At 38.2% G+C, this 23,145-nt stretch overlaps 1 protein-coding gene across 5 annotated transcripts in view; it reads right to left on the bottom strand.

Annotated features, from left to right (window-relative positions):
- slc25a47a (solute carrier family 25 member 47a) overlaps positions 1-23,145 on the bottom strand; it is a 560,121-nt gene that overhangs the window by 131,907 nt on the left and 405,069 nt on the right. For all 5 annotated transcript variants that reach the window (XM_057822967.1, XM_057822968.1, XM_057822969.1 and 2 more), the window contains one exon: positions 10,302-10,397. The gene's annotated coding sequence lies outside the window, so the exon portion shown is untranslated. The remainder of the gene's footprint in view (positions 1-10,301; positions 10,398-23,145) is intronic.

Raw genomic sequence — 23,145 nt, 5'->3', positions numbered from 1 at the left:
GTTCGGCCAGGTGACGTCACGCACTGCGACGTAACAAGAATGGCGACCTATCACTTAAAATAAATTTAGAAATTTTATTAAAACGAAAACATTAAGAGGGGTTTTCATATCAAATTATTATAACTCGAACTAATATTTATCTTTTAAGAATTACTTGAATTACTCGAAGATCACTTTAACATTATTAACATTCTGTTAAAGCGATCCATGGATAGAAAGACTTGTGGTTCTTAAAAGATAAATGTTAGTACAAGTTATAGAAATCTTAATGTTTTTGTTTTAAAATAATTTGTAAAATTTTCAAACAAAAAATAAACTAGTAGCTCGCCATTGTTGATGTCAATAATTACACAATGCTCATGGATGGTGCTGAAACCCATAAAATCAGTCGCACCCACGCGCCAGCAGAGGGCGAAAAAACACCAAAAAATACAAGTAACAAATGGACATAACACTCATTTTAATCTGTTTTAGCGGGGCATATGCGTTAATTGCGTCAAATATTTTAACGTGATTAATTTAAAAAATTAATTACCGCCCGCTAACGCGATAATTTTGACTGCCCTACCTATACATTTATTGAGGAAAGAGTAATTAACAGCTGGTTGACCATGATACATCTCCCCCAAAACTCCGAGGTGCATCTTTCATGGCACGCTTTCATGGTCTTATCTGACCAAAGCACACGGTCCCAGTTGAAGCCTGGGACCGTGTGTATTTTTGTGTGAGACACAGATTGAGCTTTTTGCCAAAAAACACTCTAAGTGGGTCTTGCATGCCACGAAAGATGCGCATGCTGAAAAGCACCTCATACCCACTGTGAAGTATGGGGGTGGGTCAGTGATGCTGTGGGGCTGTTTCACTTCCAAAGGCCCTGGGAACCTTGTCAGGGTGCATGGCATCATGAATGCTTTGAAATTTTAAATCAAAATCTGTTGCCCTCTGCCCGGAAGCTTAAGATGGATCGTCACTGGGTCTTTCAGCAAGACAATGACCCTAAACATATGGCCAAATCTACACAGAAATGGTTCACCAGACACAAAATCAAGCTCCTCCCATGGCCATCTCAGTCCCCAGACCTTGTTTTGTTGGCAAAAGGGAGTTGTACAAAATATTAACACCAGGGGTGCTAATAATTGTGACACACATTATCTGATGTCAAATATTTTTTTTCTTTATGTGGGATTTTTTTCCCCACTGAATGAATGCACTTGTATTGAAGGTTGGATTTTCCTCTTTTTTTCCATTAAGGTCCCATATTATTTGGGAAAAAAAAAAAAAAATCATTAGAAGCCAAAAAACACATCTTTTTCAGGGCTGCCAATAATTATGGAGGGCACTGTATTTCCAGACTACAAACTACATCACAAAATAAAATCAGACCAAATATTCTATGCAGTATTTCCAGTTAATTTACCAGTTTGCTTCATGTGAAACTTAAGCTACATCCCACGCAGCATCGGCTTTGCGTGGTGGTACAGCCCCGGAGCATTTTCGTCTTTACAGTAAGACTCGGTCCCTCGATGTTATGTTGATATTCTACTAGACTTTTTCCCTTAATGCATGAGGCAGTGTGAGGTTCTCGCTCTGAGGCGCGTATGTGACCAGGGCCCTGATTACTCACCCGAAACAACAGTCAGTTCACCTTATCACTAAAAAAAAAACAGCCCAGATGTGACTACTGTATGTAAAGCCGAAAGGAAAGACCGAAACCAGATAAAATGTTTACTGCCCACGTCACGCAACGCTTCTAAGTGTAAGTCTTTCAATGTCCTGAAGCATTGCATAAGAGATGACCATTCACTGCCAAACTTACACGTGTGCATGCAAAAAAAAAAAAAAAAAAAAAAAATCACAGCTCCATCCTATTCATCAGGCTCACTGCCCAGAAAAGGCTTGTGAGACTGATAACGGGCCAAATGACTACCTGCTTACAATCATTAACGACGACAACGGGCCGAAAAAACCCTATGAATAATTTACATGAGCAAGTAGAAGGGAAAGCTGTTTGGTGTAAAGCCAAGCTGTGCCTAAAAGGCAAATAAATAAATAAATGAAGAGACAGATGGTAGACAGGGTGAGACACATAAAAATAAAAAATAAAGAAATAAAGAATGAAAAATCACACTGTGCACGTCGCCATGGAAATCAAGAGCTTTCTACTCGGATTCTCCCGCGAAAGGACGGGGAGGTCACCGGGCAAGCGTCACGGCGTCTCAATACTAAGACTATAATCTGATCCTGCAAAAAAAGATCAATAATCAAGATTATCTCAGCGAGTCGGTAGAATGAGACGCTATCACCAAATTAGTCTCCCAGGAAGCAATCAGGAGGAAAGTCAGACGAATATTTGAAGTGTCGGATGAAGCCTTGTACAAAATACACAGGATGGTAAGCGGTCAAGGCCTTCTCTGATAGTTAAATTTTAACACAGGAATTATCCTGTTTACTTTCCATTTAATTATGTTATTACCATTTTTAGTTTATTTTATACCGTCATTTTCGGACTAACCCCTTCTTGCCAAATGTATCACATTTGATACACTTAGAATTTCATGATTTTGAGACTAATTCAGAATTTTGAAATGTCTTTCCTCAAAAAAAAAAAAAAAAAAGGATGCAAGTCAACTCATGCATCTGCAGGTTCCATGAGAAATAGATATTAGAGCACTTATTACACTTTTTTTCTTTTTTACAAATTTGAAAAAAAGGTTTTATTAAGAACTTATTTTTTCAAATTTTGTCATTCTCTGACAATTGCGTCATATTGCAGGCATTAAAGGGTTAAGCCGCTACTTTTTTTCTTTCATTTTGAATCCTGCTGCCAATCGTCCAGTTTTTTTGTTGATTTATTTGGGTTAATAGGTAACACATGCCTCCTAGCATGCATTGCAGAGCTACAGATGCAAATTGCAATTAAAAAATATGTTCTATGCTAATTACTTATTAAGTTACAGTTTTGTTATGGTATTTGGTAAAACCTTATTTGGCAGCGGCATCATAAGACTGTAATAAGACAGTCATAAATATGATATGACACTATCATGGGCATTATTCAACGCTTATGACAGATGTCATGAGTTGTCATCCGGCAAATTATGTCACTCTCTCCATTTTTGTCCAACTCGGATCTTTTACATGCATTCAAAAGTGAGATCATTGGTTGGAAAACACTAAAAGACATCTTTTATAAGCATTCATTAATGCTCATGACAGTGTCATGTCATAATTACTATTGTCTAATGACAGTCTTATGGCGCCACTGTCAAATAAAGTGTTACCGATTATCATAACCAGCAATTAATGAAACAACTGGAACAGTAACTGAAGAAATAATTAGCACAGAACATGAATTTTGATTGTTATTGATATTTGATTGACATCTGTAGGCAGCACAGCAATGCATGCTAGGAGGCATGTTGGACAGCAACAGTGTTGATAGTAGATGGGAGCAGTGATGGCCAAATTAAACTTTTTGAAGCAATGAAGATTTGCAGCCAATTGGTTCAAAGCTTCATAGTGGTTCATTTGGTCTTATGACAGTCGTATGATGCCGCTGTCAAATAAAATGTTACCGGTTAATATCTTTGGTGTAAATAACCCATAATTCAATGAGAACAGCTGCAGTTTATAGTCCGGTGCTGCTTATAGTGCGAAAAATACGGTAGATAGAAAGTCTGTATGTATGTGAAGTGTTATATTTTCCTTATCAAAAACACTAAGAAAGGATGGGTGATTTGGGAAACAAGTTTTTTGATCAATGAAAGTATGAATTTGTATCTCGAGGCCCCAGAGGATTTGTTTTGTTGAAATTGTCCTCTCTCTTCATTTTGCAGACTCCGCATGGCTGCTCTGCTTCTAGAAGAATATCTGGGTGTTCGATTTTTGGTCTAATAAGATTTCATCCTCACTGTGTTGCCATGTCAATCTAATCTGCCCAGTGCCTTCAAAATCAGTAGTGCCAATCGATGGGAAACCAACTATATTAGCAATGTGACTGTTTTGTTTAACAAATCACATTTCATGTCCTGCCCCTCAGCAATTTGGCCCACAATTACAGTATGTCTGCATTTTCTCATCCCCTGATTGGTTGGCTAGGGCAAAATTTGACTTGCCAATTAACACATCTACAGTGATCACACATTACTGCATTTACTAAGCAGCATCCCCAATGAGTATGATGTATTGTAGTTTTAACAAGGGGTGGGAACCTTTACCTCATGATCTCACGAGGTGGTGATACAATAATTATCGATACATTGGTCAGGAAATCATTTAAGGATATGCTACAAAAGAACTAAAAATCTTTCTGTTGTGAATTGGAATGCGTTTATCACTTATGGCCGTCAGTGGCAGCCAATGCCAGGCAATGAGTTAATTATGGGACATTCCATGTCAGTTCCTGTTGATTTTTAGGCAGTGTCGTTTTCATCAACGATGACGATAACGAAAATATTTTGTCAACGAACAATTTTTTCATTAAGATTACATCACGATGATGCGCTGAAAACGTGTCTTGGAAGACTAAAACATAGCGAGATGGATGCCAGTTCAAAATTAGCCTAGTTTCCATCATAAATTCACAATGTGTGATATTTTCTTCTTGTATTTGTAGGTAGAACACATTTAGCAGCGTTTGGTCGTGTCACTCATGTGATGTGCTGTGCCCCCACCACACACACAGACTTAAGCATGTGCCCATTCCAGGCTCCTTTTGTGAAAAGTGTCAGGTGCTGCTTGGTAAGTTTTGTTTTCTTATCTTAGCTATGCAATGTTGCTTTAGCCTTTAAAGGTCTTTGCTGAGGGATCATCACACATTAAAATAGCTTGTAGCTTTAGGATAGCGTTCGCGTTAGCATTAGCATTTAGCGCGGTGACTCGGGGTCTTCTTAAACCCTTGGAAAACATTTTACATACAGTTCGTAGCGACTGGAAACCTTTTATTTATGTATTCATTCATAGACTAAAACTTTTGAAGTCTATAGACGAAAACATTTTGAGAATTGTCAACTAAAAGAAGACAAAATTTGTCTGAGTTTTCATTGATTAAAACTAGACGAAGACGAACGCGTTTTGAAATGACTAAAACATGACTAAGACTAATAACTATTTTCGTCAAAAGACTTAGACAAAAATTAAAATGGCTGCCAAAAACAACACTGCTTCCAATTGATTTTGGGTCACTAAGAAAGGATGTGACTCAAGAATGTCCCCAAATGAATAGGAAGTAACTCAAAATCAACATGAACTAACCTTTAACGCCCTAAAATGAAGTGACCTGTTAATGCCAACAAAACTGGCTGTGATTGATCTAGTTTCAGTGCCATTGACGGCGCTAGATGTCCAATCCAGTCAAAATGAATAGGATGTCTAGCACTGTTAATTACAGCCAGTGAGCTATTCTATTGGAAGATTTTTTAAGCAACCTGTTGGTTCGTTTGCAAGACAAAAAAAAAAAAAAACAAAAAAAAAAACCTTTTTTAAATGGAAAATCGATTCTTGGTGGGAGCATATCGATAACCTTTTGGGCTACAAAGTACAGAGGTACCTCAACATACGAAGGCTTCGACACACGATGTTTTCGACATCCGACGTAAAATTTGTCTCGCCATTTGTTTCTACATCCGACGACATGCTCGAAATATGACAATTTATGACAGCGCTGCAGTTTCTTTGTTTTCCCACAAGACGGACGCACGGCAGATTTTCTCATGGGAGAAATCAACATGGGTTCCAAAAATGTTAGCGCAGGTGGTGAGAAAAGGAAAAAGGTGACGCTTACCAACGAAATAAAGATGGAAATGATAGAAAAATATGAGCGTGGTGTGCGCTACCGTGAACTGGCTGAACAATACGGCCGTAAAATGTCTACGATCTTGACGGTCCTCCTCCGTCCGGCAGTCCTTACAAGTTAATGTGACAATTATTATTATAGCAGCATTGCTAAGGAAATCGCCAGCTTCGTCAGGTTTTTAATCATTAATTTCAGGACTTGTGCAACACAACATGCCTACTGTCTGCCGCAGCTGACGACAAAAACAGAACATTAAAAGTGAAAGTAAAAACTCTTATGCAACTCTCTCACTGAGACGCGGTGGGTTCAGGTACACCACGCAAAACACAACTTCTACATTAGAACCTGATTATTATTATTAACATTATTACATGTATTAGTATTAATATTATTATTATATTATTATTCCAATTTTTTAAATTGAATTGTTTTGCCCTGAGTAATTGCTAGTTGCAATAGTGCCAGCAGTATTTATTAATGATGTAGGTTGGGCAGTGGAACGATTTAATGCAATTACAATGTATTATTATGGGAAAATCCTGCTCAACATGCAACCATTTTGACTTACAAACAAGGTCCTGAAACGAATCAACTTCGTATGTAGGGGTAACTCTGTATATATCTATATATATATCACCTTTTCGGTATATTGTCACACCTCTAGTTTTAACTCATTGATTCCCATTTAAAACGAGACATCCAACATATTTAAACAGGGAGGACTGGGTGTGAATGCTCATCTTTTGACTGGGAAGGCTGGCAACGAGTCTCTCCAAGCCAAAACTGATTGGACGTCTGATGCCGTCAATGGCAGACAATGAGTTAACATGTTATTGATTCATTTTTAAGTCAGTGGCTGCAGTGATGTTGATAGCAGTGATTCACTGCTAACCCTCACTGTTAAAATGGATTGGCTATCTTTCGCCATCCATGGGAGTGAATGAGTTGGTAAATATTCTAACTATTGCATCTATCCCAGATGATTTGCATGACACTGCTATGTGTTGTTATTTTGTATTTTTGAACAGAAAAATAATTTTTAGACATGTCAATTGATAGTGTCAGGGTTGAACCCATAGTGGTCACGGGAATGTACACTATGCTCAGTTATGTTCTGGGACTGATTTTCTTACTCTGCAGAAGACACAATGAAATGTCAAGATTAAGTTATCGCTAGCGACGAGTCCATAACGGATGGAAATAGCCATGGCAGTTCCTAGTGGAAGACTACTTGCTACTGCATAAGGCGATATTATTTAGATGGCACTTCGGGGAGCAGCTGGGGTCAAGACACTTAAAGTTCTCAATCTCTTAGTTTGCACCAGCCTGTGCTTTTAGTTGTGTTGTTTTGCCTGCCCTCCCTCTGGTTGCATCTCATTTGAATCACATTAAGACACGCGTAGATGCTCACTTGCCTTGCTACTCCAAGCACGCATCAGTTCCAATTAGGAAAGAATCAAAGACAGTAAGAGTGGAGGTGCTTTAGATTGTGTTGCTAGGCAACCAGAGACATCATTATAACATCACCTTTCTGCAAGACAATTTTGTTGTTGATGGATGTTGACATTATCTAAGCAACATACACATGATGATTTGTACTGATGACATTGATTGCGGTCATACAGTCATTTCTAGTGGCACAGATGTACCTCTTGAATCGGAGCACAGTAGACTATTGAGGTGGCCTGTGAGTGTGGATCTCACTTCAATCAAGCCCACATTTTATTCCACTTCCTAACCATATTAGTAGTCTTCACTCATCTGCACTTTTCTCTTTATTTAATTATAGTAGGATGGTCATAATTATAGTGCTTTTTTTTTTTTTTACTAAGAGTGCAAGAGTGGCAATCAGCTGATACGAGGCTGTGAGAGGTGTGAGCTGCACATTATAAGAGCCAGTGTGAATGTCGTGTCTCAAATGCCTTATCATGAAAAATGAGGAGTCAAAGAGTTTAAGGTGACTACGTGGATGCAAGGCAGCTTTCAGATTTAGTAGACTTTTTCGCTTATGAAATGTGCCGTTATTGTTTACTTTTGCTTCGGGGGAAAAAACCCCCAGCATATTTATTCAGAGAAAACTGTGACTGAAACAAAGCTCTTTAAATAAATTTGGATATTGAGATATTAAAAAAAAAAAATTACATTACACTTTGTTTATTATTTTATTTTTTTAAAATCCCCTATATACTTAAAGACTACATATATTTTTGTGTCATATTTGCAATTTGTGTTTTACAAATTTTAAATATTTTAAATGGTCCTACACAATTTTACATTCATTAATCGTTATTCAGTGGTACCTCTACATATGAAGTTAATTCGTTCCAGGACCTTGTTTGTAAGTCAAAATGGTCATATGTCGAACAGGATTTTCCCATAAGAATACATTATAATTCCATTAATTCGTTCCACAGCCCAAAACCTACACTAAATCCTTAATAAATACTGCTGTTAGTATTGCAAATAGCAATTACAAAGAGCAAAACAAATAAATTATGAATAAGAAATCTGAGTAAAATTTACTTGAAGCACTTGCAGATAATTTCACTTATTTCTAGTAGATTTACACTGAAAACAAGGGAATTTTTTTTTTTTCTTTAATTTTAAGGAGGCGGGTTTTTGCAGTGCATATGTATTGGTTGAAGTGAAACACCGTTTGATTCAAACCTTTGCTTTCAAAAACTGCTAAAGAAACATTTTGAAAACTTCCAGAATTAATGTCTGGATTTTATTAGGAAATTTAAATTGCATTATTTGAACACAAATTATATTAACATACACAAGAAATACAAACTGGTTAGTAACCTCTTAAGTATTCAGGAACGCCAAAAAATAAACATCTGTATTAATAACACAAAAAATTGTCTAAATAAATTAAATACAACAACAACAAAAAACTTCTTAGCCAGGGAATATTTAAAATAAATAAAAATGGAACCTTCTTTCAGAAAAAAACACTACTCCTTTGGTCTTTACAAGCACAGCCAAACTTGACAAAAACATTAAAACTCCTTTGAGCTGCTTTGAGACCACATGAGCAAAATCAAAATGAAAACTGGGGAGATGGGGGTAGACCTTGGTTCACGGAGTTTACTATATTTCTCACAGTTTAATTAACGTTACCATAGTAGAAAACCAGTGTTGTTAATCTTACTTTAAAAAAGTAATTAATTCGTTACAAATTACTTCTCCCAAAAAGTAATTGCGTTAGTAACTCAGTTACCTGAACGTAAGAGTAATTAGTTACTTGGCAAAGTAACTGGTGATAATTTTCATGCTTTTTTTTTTTTCTCATTTAAAAAAAAAAAAAAAAAAAACGGGTCACACAATATCAAGTTTAAAGGGTTTTTGGGGACAACTGGCCCTAGCCCATTTTTTTGCCCTAAACTTAACTAGACACAGGAGTATTGCGGATATTGCGATAACTAGATAGTAAATTTTGCTATGTGTGAAAGTCATTTAATGTTGTGAATCAACCGTTAAAGTTGTTAAAATTGCTCCCGTTATTGCATGAGTTCCCTTCTGTCTACTTTTGACATGTGTAAGTTTTAAAACTATTTCATCATTTAGGGATAGATTTAAGTCAAGATTTTACTGATTTAGGAGCATTTTAGATAAAAAGTTACTTAGGTTCGCTAGGAAGGTTCTCTACAACAGAGCCTTCCTGAGGAGTCTACTGCTTTAAAATGGCGGCTGTTTTTAACGCATCTAGTTCTTTATTATACATGTTGCTAATGCAGCCGTGTCTGTCATTTGCATCTAGTTCTGTATTTATGTGATATCTACCGAAGCATCATGTGGGCGTAGTTTGTAGGCTATCGGCTACAGTCAGGTATTATTGGAGCCACGTAGTATAGTAGCATTGCGTTTGCAACGGCGTCACCCTCCCTTGCCTCCTCCCTACTCCTGCTCTGCTCTCTCGTCTCTGTGAGTCCCTCTTTCTCAGACTTTTCTCGTGTCAGTCAACCAAAATAGTAATGCACGCCTTTCCTGCCTCAGTAACGGTAACGGCGTTGCCAAGATGAGAAAAGTAATTCATTAGATTACTCACTACTGAAGAAAATAACGCCTTTATATTCTAACGCCGTTATTAACAACACTGTAGAAAACACATATGGAAGGACACTTCTCCTAAGCAGCTTCTTACTCCATTAGCAAGTTTCCACAGTTTAATGTAATGGTAATGCTAAACTGCAGGTCGGACTTTCGGTTGTAAAATTAGTGGTGCGTTTCACAACAATTACGTTTTACATTACTTACAGTGGGCTGCTGGCCGAAAAAAAACTTCTAATATCCCTCCCATGTAACGTAATTCTATACTGTGAAAGTTGCATGTGTATGTATGTGTGTTTGTACAACTGCACAACTGTGTCAGTAAGCTATTTGTCGCCATTATTCATCCTAACTGTGGACTCGACAACATTTGGCATCAGTGCACCCACGTGGACGCCGCCATGCAAGCTAATGTCTACCTGCTGTGATTTGTCCCAGCTGGTGGTTAGCTCACCTGCCTTGTCGTCTGCTCACGCACCGGTGGGCACCGGTCGGAACGTCAGAAAATGGTCGCCGAACGTGACCCTTAAGCGCCGACCAACCGTGAAAGCTGCAAACACACCAGAGCGAGAGTGTAGCACCCAAGGTAGACAGAATAACAGCATATAGTATCTTCCTTTGTCTGAGAAGCTCACTGGAGAAAAATGTGCAAAAGGGATCTTTACATATTTAAACAGATACATTTTTAAAATAAAGTTAAACCATTACAGGGGCCATACCGCAACTCTTTGAAGCTGCAAGTTGGTAACCACAATTTATAACTCAAGTATGCATCCTCTGCTTGATGTGTGCAAATCATTCCACACACTAAAAGCCACTTTTTATCAGTTACCGTAATTTCCCGAATATAACGCACACTTTTCCCCCCCAAAATCAACTTGTAAAATCATGGTGCGTATTATAAACGGGTACATGGATGGAGACAGAAATATATTATTTATTATATATTTATTGATAAAATGATTTTTTTTTTTTTTAATTGACACGGCCACGTTGTGTTGAAGAAACGTATGCGGCGATCTGTTGCCGACCATTACGGTACGTGACGTCACCATTTTGTTTCGGTAATACTTCACTATGATCGGTTGATGTGTTAAATTCTACTTTTTTATAACTCTTCATACAGCAAAGAATTTAGTCTCTGGAACTCATTTGAGTCAACGTTTATTGCAGCTCCGCAACTCAGACCATAACAAACTTAACAACACAGACTTCCTGTGTGTGTCCGTCAACTATATCTGTCCCTCGGGAAACTCAAACCCAAATAACAATGGTTCCTATTGTTACTGTCGTGTCGACAGCGATGAGCTCTCTCGGATTTCCGACTTACGTTCTATCTTTCATTTTACCGTATCAATCCATGGAAGAAACATTTGAATGATGAAACCAGCAAGTTATACAGCAGCCTTTAAAAGAAAAGTCACATCTGTTTTGTTTTCTCCTAGATTCTGGTAAGTTGGAGAAGTTGTCAAATCATATTATTTCCGTAAATATTGTCAGTTTATGGTAATGTTTGGAACTAGCAATATGCTATGCTTGTGCTGTGTTTCACCAGTCAGTAAAATGACATTTCTGTATCTGTACACAAGCTCTGTTTTCTTGTATTCTTCTATATATTGGTGCTAAAATTAGGGTGCGCATTATAAATGGATACAATAATTTCCCCTAGATTTTACAAGTAAATTTGGGGTGCGTATTATACACGGGTGCGCCTTATATTCGGGAAATGACGGTAAACTCTAACGCTAACAAAAACAGCAGCTGTTTCAGAATTGGGCAGTTTCCATTCTAGGAGGAAGAAACAGCATAGATGGTGACAGAAGTGGGAGTTGAAATTGCATGTCATAATTGGAACAACGTTAAGGAAAGGCCTTGCACATGCAAGTGGATCAATACATGTTTGCCTTTCATGCTGACTTAAAGAAGGAACAAAAGCTGATGAAATACAACATGCGAAAGAAACCAGAAGCTGCAGGCCACAACACTAGGTAGTTCTCCAAAATGTGACGAAAAAGTACTGGTACATACTGAGGGTTTCAAACACCCTACCACATTAAACAATGTGCAAAATGAATGAAAGACCCCGTATGGTGGCAGATTATGAAAGATCTGGTTATTTTGTGTCAAGCTGGCATTATTAGTCAACTTTTAAATAAACGAAGCGGCAAAAGATTCTTTAAAACTGGCCTTTAGAAGTATTTAAGAAGAAAAAAACCAAAAGCAAGCTAGTAGCAATTTTCCAATTAAAATCCAGCTCACACTGTTTTTCTTTTCATGCCCTTCACACTTTCTCTGCTTGGCAGGAGAGTTCAATGTTGGTCAAAGTGTGTGGGGAGTTGCATCAGGGTTGACTGGTGTTAAGTCAGGTGTTTGGCGGACGAACATAGAGTCACGACGCTTTAATGTTCGCTGAATGCGTTCAATTTGACATGGAACACTAACACAAAAACACAAACAAACCTCCACCTTGTTATATTCTTTGCATTTAACAAATGAAAAAACTCTTTAGATCCTCCCCAAACAATTTGCGATGATTGCCTGCATGGAGCCTGCGGGCCGGTTACCAGACTGGAAAATGAATATAAGGAATGTTACATGCACAAGCTGTTATTTGCATACAAAACACAAAACTCTCCGACTGTGGAGCAATTAATTGGATGGATGGTGAGCGAGGGATTCCCATGTGATTCCCAGCCCATAAACACACAACTAAACCAACTAAACACTACACCTGTTCAAAATGCGCTGCAAAGTAAAAGTGAATACAGGTAGTGCCCAGGTTATGAACGGGTTATGTTGCTAGGCTAGCGATGTGACACGAATTTCCGCGTAAGTCGGAACTAATCCTTTAACTCAGTTGCTTCCAAAACGTATAAATACATCCTATTTTTAATTGTGTCAGTGTCCCAAAGACACTCTTATTTTTTACAAGACACATCTCTGGGTTCTGATTCAACTGAGCTCCAAAGCACAAAGCTGAAAATCCATTTTAAAGGAATAAAACTGGCCACTGGAGGGCAGTAGCGCATTTGGAAAGACCTGCAACCCGATTCAATGGCAACGAACGGCCGGGCAGCACGGCCGGGGCACCGGCGGGAAGATGCCAGGCGGCGGACGACCGAGCAGAACAACCGAGAGGACGCCGGGGATGCCAGGCGCTGGACGACCGAGCAGAACGACCGGGACCACCAGTGCAGCGGACGATGTCGTTGAGTCCGTGCTGCTCGCCGAGCAGACAGCGCAGAGACTCAAAAAAATCCATCTTTATGAGACAGGCGGTGATGAGGGAAAAGTTTACATGGCTGTCGCAGCAACAACAGCGTCATCTCTCAGTTAGTTATGAGTAAATAAATTGTTACTTTGCTATCAAAAGCAATTTGTCTTGTTGTTTATGTTATTTTGTAAAAGGAAAACATTATTCAGATGTTTGGGATGTAACTAAAGCAAAAAATAGCTGTGTTAAAGTCAAATTTATGTTTGAAATGTATGCGTACAGTAATGTTTTTAGTGAAAAACAAACTAAAGACAGGGGAATTGAAAAGCAACCGCGGTAGGAGTGGGGTATGGAAAGGATTCAAACTGTTGAAGATGCTATACAGAAACCTGTGTCGGCTTCGCTGAATGTAAACGAATGTGGCACTTTGGTCTCATACGAAAAAAATATCGAACAAACTTTTCCAGTGTTATTTCATTATGTAAATGCATTTATAATGATCATTAAAATATGTAGACTATTTAAACATTGACAAAACTTGCGTTTTTTTTTCTTTCTGCCAACTCGAAGAGATTAAAATAAATGTCAAATCCACTATCCGCCTGTTAGAACAGACACACAAATATAAAAGATATAAATGTTTATTGAATAATCATCTTAGTCTTGTTTAACTGGGAGAATATGTTACAAAAGACGGGTTCGTGCCTCCAAATCAAGTTAATTGATTGGCGGGCCGGGTCGGGCTTTAATACCCACGGGCCAGTCGGGTCAGCTGGATTGTTTTAGGCCCGATCTAACTTCTAGCGTCATGTAATGTTAGCATACCGCACACCTATTCAGCCTGTTGTTCTCTATTGTATTTTAAATTGCCTTTTAAGATGACATGTCTTTTCTTGGTGCTGGATTCTATCAAATAAATTTCCCCCCAAAAATGCGACTTACAGTGGGGAGAACAAGTATTTGATACACTGCCAATGGGTTTTCCCATTGTCATGCGTGCGACTTATGTTTTTTTTTTTTTTATTGCGCATTTTTTGGCTGGTGCGACTTATACACCACACTCACCAACGTCACACAATGACGTGTCGCTGTATCCGGCCGCCATATTGTCCGTCATTGTTTATCCGTATTCTCAATGGTTTCAATTTGTCGTGCAATTTATAGTGCAATTCATGGAAGCCCCGGTGCTTTCAGATGCTGTAAACTCAATGGATGCGTTGCATAAAAGGCGTTATGTGGAAAAGCTTCAGTCTATCCATTCGCCAGATCCATATTTGATGCCTAAATCAATATTTTTTGACCCGCTGTCTTCGCCGTCTCTGCCTGACATCTGCTACCCTGATATCTACAACTATCTTGTCCACAGAAACTCAGCCTATTCTCACGAAAGTTTGAAAAACTTTAAGAGCAGCACTCTAAGCGACATTACCCCGTGTGACCCTTTACTTCCAATTTTCTAAAATGGCGACAATCAATAAAAAAAAAGTTGACTGCGATGGCCGACGCTTCAATGATAGGTGGATATTTGACTATTTCTTCAATAAAATACGCCGCAACTTTGTCTGCCTCATTTGCAAAGAGACAGTCGCTGTTTTCAAAAAGTTCGATGTGACGCGATATTACCAAACAAGACACGCTGACATGTACAACATTACAGTGAAGATACGCAGCGAGAAATTATAGCAACTTGAAGCTAGTTTAATTTCACAGCAGCAGTATTTCGCAAGAGCCCGAGTGTTGAAAGAGAACGCCACAAAGGTGAGATTGGTGAAATTATGAATTAAAAAAATAATAATAAAGCAAATTTGACACACAGAAGGGCTTGCTAAAATTTGTTTAAATATATTGTTCTACGTAAATCAGCCAAGGTAGCCCCCCACATTTTTACCACACCAAATCTGGCCCCCTTAGCAAAAAGTTTGGACACACCTGTTTAACTGATGATCCGCAGACGAGGCCAGCTTCTTTCACTTGGTACCAGCTAAATATTATTCAAAAAATAATGATGGCGGAAGAAATAAACATCTTGAATTTGAAACTGTTTAAATGTTGTCGGCGATTAGCCTCGCAATCATCTTAATTGTAGTTGTCAGCCCAAAACCCTCTAAATATATATTAAATGCATCTTACAAAAATATAAAATGACTACTACATAATCTGTGGTGATCGTTTGGTGGTTTTCTCGTCAAATTGCAGCAGTCCATCTCGCTCTCCTCTCCGGGTCTCTCGGAATACGGTAGAACTTCAAGTCTCTCCGTCTATCTTCTCTGTTACTGCAACCAACCGTCACACACGCCTTCATCATTTTGATTATTAATGTTAATGAGCAGAAAAACACGCCATAATAGGAGGAATTTACATAGCGGTAATGCGTAAACACGACGAGCTGACGGACAATATGGCGCGGAGGCGTGGTTGTGACGTCATGTGAGTGGGGTCTATACTCAGGTGTGACTTATAGTCCAGAAAATACGGTAATCATAACGTGACGAGGCTTCAAAGATCACATGCTCGCAACACACGCGGACGCGTCCCGCGAACTTAAAGGGTTAAACACGATCATTTACCGCAATCTTATGTGATAATGACGTCTTTTATGAGGCTATTCAGGGGCTGCTATACCAGAATATTCATGAACAACAATCATTAGACATGAAATAATCTTACTGGATATGATGAGCAAGTTAAAAAAAAAAAATATTTTCTCAGAATAAAGAGTGGTGGTTTTACTTATTTTAGGTGCATTTTGAGCCAAACAGTTTGGGAAATGTTGACAACCGGCAAGCGGCAAGGCAAGTACAAAGCGAGGGGGAAGAAAATATGCCACCTCGTTTCAAAAGAAAAACTCGTTCATGATCGTTAAGTCAAAGCTGACAGAAAGTTGTTATTTTCCCCTTTCTCTCCTTTCAGCATTTCATTTTCTCTGAATGTGCCTAAAAAATGGAGCTGCTTGCTGCACAATGTCTTTCCGCCCTCGAGGCTTCCATTTGCCTAAATTCCATTGTGGAAGTCATTTTTGTATGAAAAGGCATAGACCCTGTGGGGTGGCGCGGTGCTCAGATTAGGTCTTTGAAGGCACCGCACTACTTTTCACATAAAATGTCTATTTGAAAGGGTTCCGTGTCAAAAAAAAGAGTGGACCCCCCCCTCACCCATTAGAGGCTTATCGCTAAAAGAGCAGACAGTTAAAACTTCATAAAAGACTAATAGAAAACTGACAAACATGGTAGGTGGGAGAGTGTTGGAGAAGCGATTTTAAATCGACTATACATAGGAGCGCCAAAACAGGCTTGAAAGTGACTATGGGGGTATTAACCCTTTCAAGGACAGTGGTGACTACAGCGGACATCAATTCAAAAGTTATCATTAGCTTAACTCATTCACTACCCGTCCAAGCCACAGAGTATGTGTTGTATAGTATAGTTTGTAAAAGAGAAAATTGATATTGAAAACACCTGCGACACCTATAGTGATCATTCGATCGCTTACGGCCCCTCCCACTTAAAATTGATTGGACGTCTATCATATATAACGCAATTTTCGAACTATAAGCCGCTACTTTTTTCCTTCATTTTGAATTCTGCAGTTTATAGTCTAGTGCAGATTAGTTGTTGATTTGTTTGGGTTAATTCGTAACACTTCATTTGACGGCGGTGTCATAAGACAGTCATAATTATGAAATGACAATATCACGGGCATTACTAAATGCTTATGTCATTAACTCATTTGCTCCCAAAAACATATAAATATGTTCTATTTTTAATTGTTTCAGTTGTTTATGTGTCCCAAAGACGTATTTATATGTCCTCTATGTTTTTTTTCCATACGAGACACGCTTATGTCATTAACTCATTTGCTCCCAAAAACATATAAATATGTTCTATTTTTAATTGTTTCAGTTGTTTATGTGTCCCAAAGACGTATTTATATGTCCTCTATGTTTTTTTTCATACGAGACATCGCTGGGTTCTGATTCAACTGAGCTCCAAAGCACAAAGCTTAAAATCCATTTTAAAGCAATAAAACTGGCCACTGGAGGGCAGTAGCAAGTTTGGTAAGACCCGCAAACCCCTGATTCAACGGTCACGAACAGCCGGGCAGCACGGCCGGGGCGCCGGCAGAAGGATGCCAGGCGCTGGACGACCGAGCAGAACGACCGGGACCACCAGGGCAGCGGACGATGTTGTTGAGTCCGTGCTGCTCGCCGAGCAGACCCCGCAGAGACTAAAAAAAAATCCATCTTTACGAGACAGGCGGCGATGAGGGAAAAGTTTAAGAGGCTGTCGCGGCAACAACAGCGTCATCTATTAGTTAGTTATGTGTAAATAAATTGTTACTTTGCTATCAAAAGCTCTATTTGTCTTGTTGTTTATGTTATTTTATAAAAGGAAAACATTATTCAGATGTTTGGGATGTAACTAAAGCAAAAAATAGCTGTGTTAAAGTCAAAGTTATGTTTGAAATGTATGCTTTCACAAAAAGCTCAATCTGTTTTTTCATCAGAAATTGGAAAATTGCTCAAACTAAGCTATTTTCTAATGCTGATTTCTAAAGAATGGAAAAACATATGAACTAACTTTTTTTTCCTGCTGAAAGAAGAGAGTCTAATCTTTTTTTTGGTGGGTTCCATGTTTATATAGTAATAGAACAGAATTTTCTGTGGGCCTTGCAAAATCAGTCAAAATCCAGTAAAACGGCCGGGAGCTAAGGGCCTTGCTCCGGTGAAAATGGCTTGGAGTGAATGACTTAAGTGTAATCCAGCAAATTATGTCACTAACTCCATTTATGTCTAGCTTGGATCTTTTACATCCAATCAAAAGCGAGTTAATTTGCCTGATAACACTAAATGGCATCTGTTATAAGCATTCAAATAATGCTCATGACAGTGTGATGTCATACTAATGATGGTCTAATGACAGTCTTATGGCGCCACTGTTAAAATTTTACCGAATACCATAACTAGCAATTAATGAAACAACTGGGACAGTAACTTAAGAAATATTTAGCACAGATCATGAGTTTTGATTAGTATATACATCTGTAGCACTGCAATGCATGCTAGGAGGCATATTGGACAACAACAGTGTTGACAGCAGGTGGCAGCAGAGGTTAACTGTCTCCTCAGAGGGAGCAGTGATGGCCACATAAAGCTTCTTGAAGCAATGAAGCTTTGCAGCCAGTTGGTTCAAAGCTTCATGGTGGTTCATTTGGTCTTATGACAGTCGTATGATGCCGCTGTCAAATAGAGTGTTACTGGTTAATATGTTTTGGTGTAAATATCCTTTAATACGGTGAGGACAGCTGCGGCTTATAGTTTAGTGCGGCTTATCAATGAACAAATGCCGTTTTTGTGCCAAATTTGGTGGTTGGCGGCTTATGGTCAGTTGTGCCTTATAGTGCGAACATTATGGTATACGTTTGTCAATGGCAGCATGAGAGTTCACTCAATGCGATGTCACAATAGATTTATTAAAAAAAAAAAAAAATAATAATAATAATAATACAATTCCCAGATCAAAATACATACTTTTCTTTGGTGCCAATTTATTTCAATTTTTTTTTATTTTCTGAAGTTTTAATTTTCAAATTTTTTCAGGATCTATTTTGAATTATTTTTTATTACTCGTGACTTTTTTAAATTTGCCTATTTTGTTTTTTTGTTTTTATTTATTACTATTTAAATAAACTGTGTACTCTGCCTCCTGCCCATTGTTAGACAAAAAGACTTTGAATTATTTCATTTTTTCATTGCAAATTATTTACCGGTATATATTTTTTTACACTTTTTGTTTTCTTCTTACATTTTTTTTTTTTTTGACTTTTTTTTTTTTTTTTTTTTTGACTCCGCACCGTTCCTTCGTGGTGAAGGAGGAGCTGAGCCAAAAGGCGAAGTTCTCGATTTACCAGTCGATCTACGTTTCTACTCTCACTCATGTTCACGAGCTGTTGGTCGTAGATGAAAGAACAAGATCACTTATACAAGCCCCGAAATGAGCTTGCTCCGCAGGGTGGCCGGGCTCTCCCTTAGGGTGAGAAGCTCTGTCATCCAGAAGGGCTTGGTGTCGAGCCGCTACTCCTCTATGTTGAGAGGAGCCAGTTGAGGTGGCTCGGGCATCTGGTTCGGATGCCTCCTGGACCCCTCCCTGGAGAGGTGTTCCGGGCATGTCCCACCGGCGGGAAACTGTGGGACGACCCAGGACACGTTGGAGAGACCATGTCTCTCGGCTGACCTGGGAACGCCTTGGGATCCCCCCGGAGGAGCTGGTTGAATTAGCTGGGGAGAGGGAAGTCTGGGCTTCGCTAGGTAATAGATGGATGGATAAATGGATATTTTTTTATTCCCCATCACAAAATACTTGCAGACAACCCTTATAATACAATTGACTATCAAATGGGGGCTGCAATATACTGTCCCCTGGGCCAAAATTGGCTGCAGGGCCTCAGCTTTTAGACCCCAGTCCTTCATGAATGCAATAAAACTAGGGCTGTCAAACGATTAAAATTTTTAATCGAGTTAATTACAGCTTCAAAATTAATTGTAATAAATCGCAATTCAAACCATCTATAAAATATGCCATATTTTTCTGTAAATTATTGTTGGAATGGAAACATAGGACACAAGACGGCTATATACATTCAACATACGGTACATAAGTACTGTATTTGTTTATTATAACAATAAATCAACAAGATATTAACATTATTAACATTCTCTTAAAGTGATCCATGGATAGAAAGAGTTTTAGTTCTTAAAAGATAAATGTTAGTACAAGTTATAGAAATTTTATATTAAAACCCCTCTTAATGTTTTCATTTTATTAAAATTTGTAAAATTTTCAGTCAACAAATAAACTACTAGCTCGCCATTGTTGATGTCAATAATTACACCATGCTCACTCATGGTACTAACCTATAAAATCAGTTGGACCCAAGCGCCAGCAGCGGGCGCCAAACAAAAAACAAGTAACAAGTGGACATTACACTGTACTGTCATTTTAGTCTGAGCGGGGCATGTGCGTTAATTGCGTCAAATATTTTAACGTGATTAATTAAAAAAATTAATTGCTGCCCGCTAACGCGATTATTTTGACAGCTCTAAATAAAACATTTGAGACGGGGTCATAATTCGTGCATGGAAGGGTTAAATAAATTACAGTATAATGCATTACGTCATCCATCTACCTGTTTTAATCTTGAATGGGTTTTCACACTGTATTTTTATATTTAATGTACATAATATTTTTTTTTTGCACAAGGGACCTGCCACTCTGCTTCACGGATCAGCAGACACAATGATAATAAATTCTGTTCTATATGTATTTACATGTATCTATACTTTAATGCAACCTTGTAAAATTATTTAGGTCAAAATAGGGAAAACCCTGCTAATCCCTACTGATATCATATTAATAGGTCAGAGCAGTATAAGTAAAACATGCAATCATGATCAGTATATTACATGAACTAATCTTGTCAGGCCTAATGGTATTATATTTAAGTGGCACCTGTGTTTGTCATTTATTTGGGACTAAAGTTGACTTTGCTGACGTGGCTCGAGTTCAGATCTGTAATCCTTTACTTAACCGTCTTTGTTATGCAGTGGCTCAAAATTACCCGGATGAAAGTTAAAATAAATGTGCAAAATAGTTTTTCAGTGCAAGACGTTTCTCCAAAGGTATGGTGATATATTTTTACTAGTGCTGTCAAATTTATCGTGTTAACGGGCGGTAATCAATTTTTTAAATTAATCACGTTAAATGACCCACGGAATGACCCGCTCATGCATTGCCTCAAACAGATTACAATGACGCCCTTCTTTTGCACATTGAGAGCTAACAGGCAGAGAAATGCGAGTGGACACAGGCGTTCATTGGCCCGTGCAGTTTATTGGCATAAGCTTTGGCAATTCTTTCACAACAAACATAACTATAGTGACGTGGGAATGAGAGGAGAAAATATTTTTCTTAACACGCTTCATTGAACACAACGCAGAACATATACCATTTGCAGCCACCACTGACAGTCATGGTTGCCCAACTTCCCATCTTACATTTTGAAGGAACAGTTAAGTCGCTACAGTTACATTTAGTGATAGCCCAACCAAAATAATATTCCTACATCACATGAAAATAATGTTCACAAAAAGAAAAGCGCTCAATGCAAAGAGAACTGGCATTCCCAATAAAAATAGCTATGCAAAATACACATAAAACTAACTCAGACTTTGGTCAAACTCTATTCAAACATTTCGTTTAGCTCAACAAATACACTGGATGGCAATATTTAGTCACAATATACAAACTATCATAGGTCTCGTACGTTGTGAAGTGAACACTAAAATGAACGTAAGCTACAATGAACCCGGAAACTACGGCGTCAGTCGAGGTGCAAAATGCACTCGTTCGCTAGATCTCTAATTGATTTAAAACTCGCTATTGACACCTTGTGGTGTATTTCAATCACTACCTTACGTAGCTAAAGACACTGTGGAAGAACGGCAGGGAGTAGGCATGGGCGCTACCAGTGATTTTGGATTCGATCCGATACCAAGTAATACCAAGGCCAAATACTGCGATCCCGATCCGATACCGGAAGTTCAGATAGATAGATAGATAGATAGATAGATAGATAGATAGATAGATAGATAGATAGATAGATAGATAGATAGATAGATAGATAGATAGATAGATAGATAGATAGATAGATAGATAGATAGATAGATAGATAGATAGATAGATAGATAGATAGATAGATAGATAGATAGATAGATAGATACAACCCTGCAGAGTTCTCAGCCATTCTGATGATATCTAATGTACAACTACAGCAAGCACTAAAAAACTATTAAAAGTCTCTTTGTTTCAAATATGCATTGCAATGGAAAAACTGCTGCTTTTAATAACAAGCAAAGCAGTTTCCCTACAAACTCACAAACCAATCCATCAACAACAAAATCTGATTAGTCAGTCTCACTCTTTAACCATGACCCTTAAATTCATATGCACGGAACATTTCCCTGCTACACGTTGTATTTGATCAAATTTTAATCTACCTAAGTTAAATATTTTTTATCTAATTAAAGAACGAATTAATAGTAGCATGTTACCGCCCTCAAATGGTAGATCATTAAAAACAAATCCAATAAACAATAGTCAATTGCCGTTTTTGAATTTTATTTTACTAACACAATTTTCAAACAGATTTTGAAATAATTGAAACAGACCTTTAACAAAATAAAAATAAATAGCAACAAAACATATCGATGCCGCTGCCATGCTACCAGCTTCCAAATGTTGGTTTGTTTATTGTGACTGTGTTGGTGCCTCGTGAGAGGGGCGGAAGAAAAGCATACTGATCGACACAGGATAAGGACGTAAATGGGGGCGGGAACAGACGCCGGTGCACTGCTTACGTGCGTGTAGAACGCGAAAGGGAAAAGTAGTACAAAAAGTGTGCATATTAATATTAATTCCAAATATCGATACTTTTGCTTGGGGATAGATACCTAAAACGTGCTGGATCGAAATATCGATATTTTGGTATCGATCCGCCCATCCCTAGCAGGGAGCCCATGTGACGTCCAGCTCGGCAACGTCAACAATGGCGAGCGATTAGTTTATTTTTTTTGATTGAAAATTTTACACATTTTAAGCGTATTAAATTCTTTAAAAATGTATTTATGCTATTAAATGAGAATTAACCTCACTGAACAGAGCTGAGAAAGGTAAGGTAATATATTTGGATTGAAATTGTTAGTTATGGAAGCGACGAGGAGAATATGTTGGAATTATTAACATCTTATCACTTGTAACTAAGCAAGCCCTGGGTCAAATTGACCTGGGAGTATTAGTGCTGTTGCTGAGAACCAAATGTAAGATATGAGAGTGCAGTGGCTTTGTTAATTGGCAGGAATGCACATCAAAATTTGTTTCATATACTTTTGAATATGCAAATATTCCTCCGGGTCAATCTGTTGCAGAGAAATCATTGTACAGCAGAGTTTCAGATCAAGTGCACGTTATCTGGATCAATTTAGTTTCTCATATTTGGAATAAATACCAAATAATCTTTTCCTGCATGAAAA

The sequence above is a fragment of the Corythoichthys intestinalis genome, chromosome 19 (assembly GCF_030265065.1).
Source record: "Corythoichthys intestinalis isolate RoL2023-P3 chromosome 19, ASM3026506v1, whole genome shotgun sequence".
Classification (NCBI taxonomy): Eukaryota; Metazoa; Chordata; class Actinopteri; order Syngnathiformes; family Syngnathidae; genus Corythoichthys; species Corythoichthys intestinalis.
Note: the sequence above shows the minus strand (reverse complement) of the source record. Positions and strands in the feature narration are given on the sequence as shown.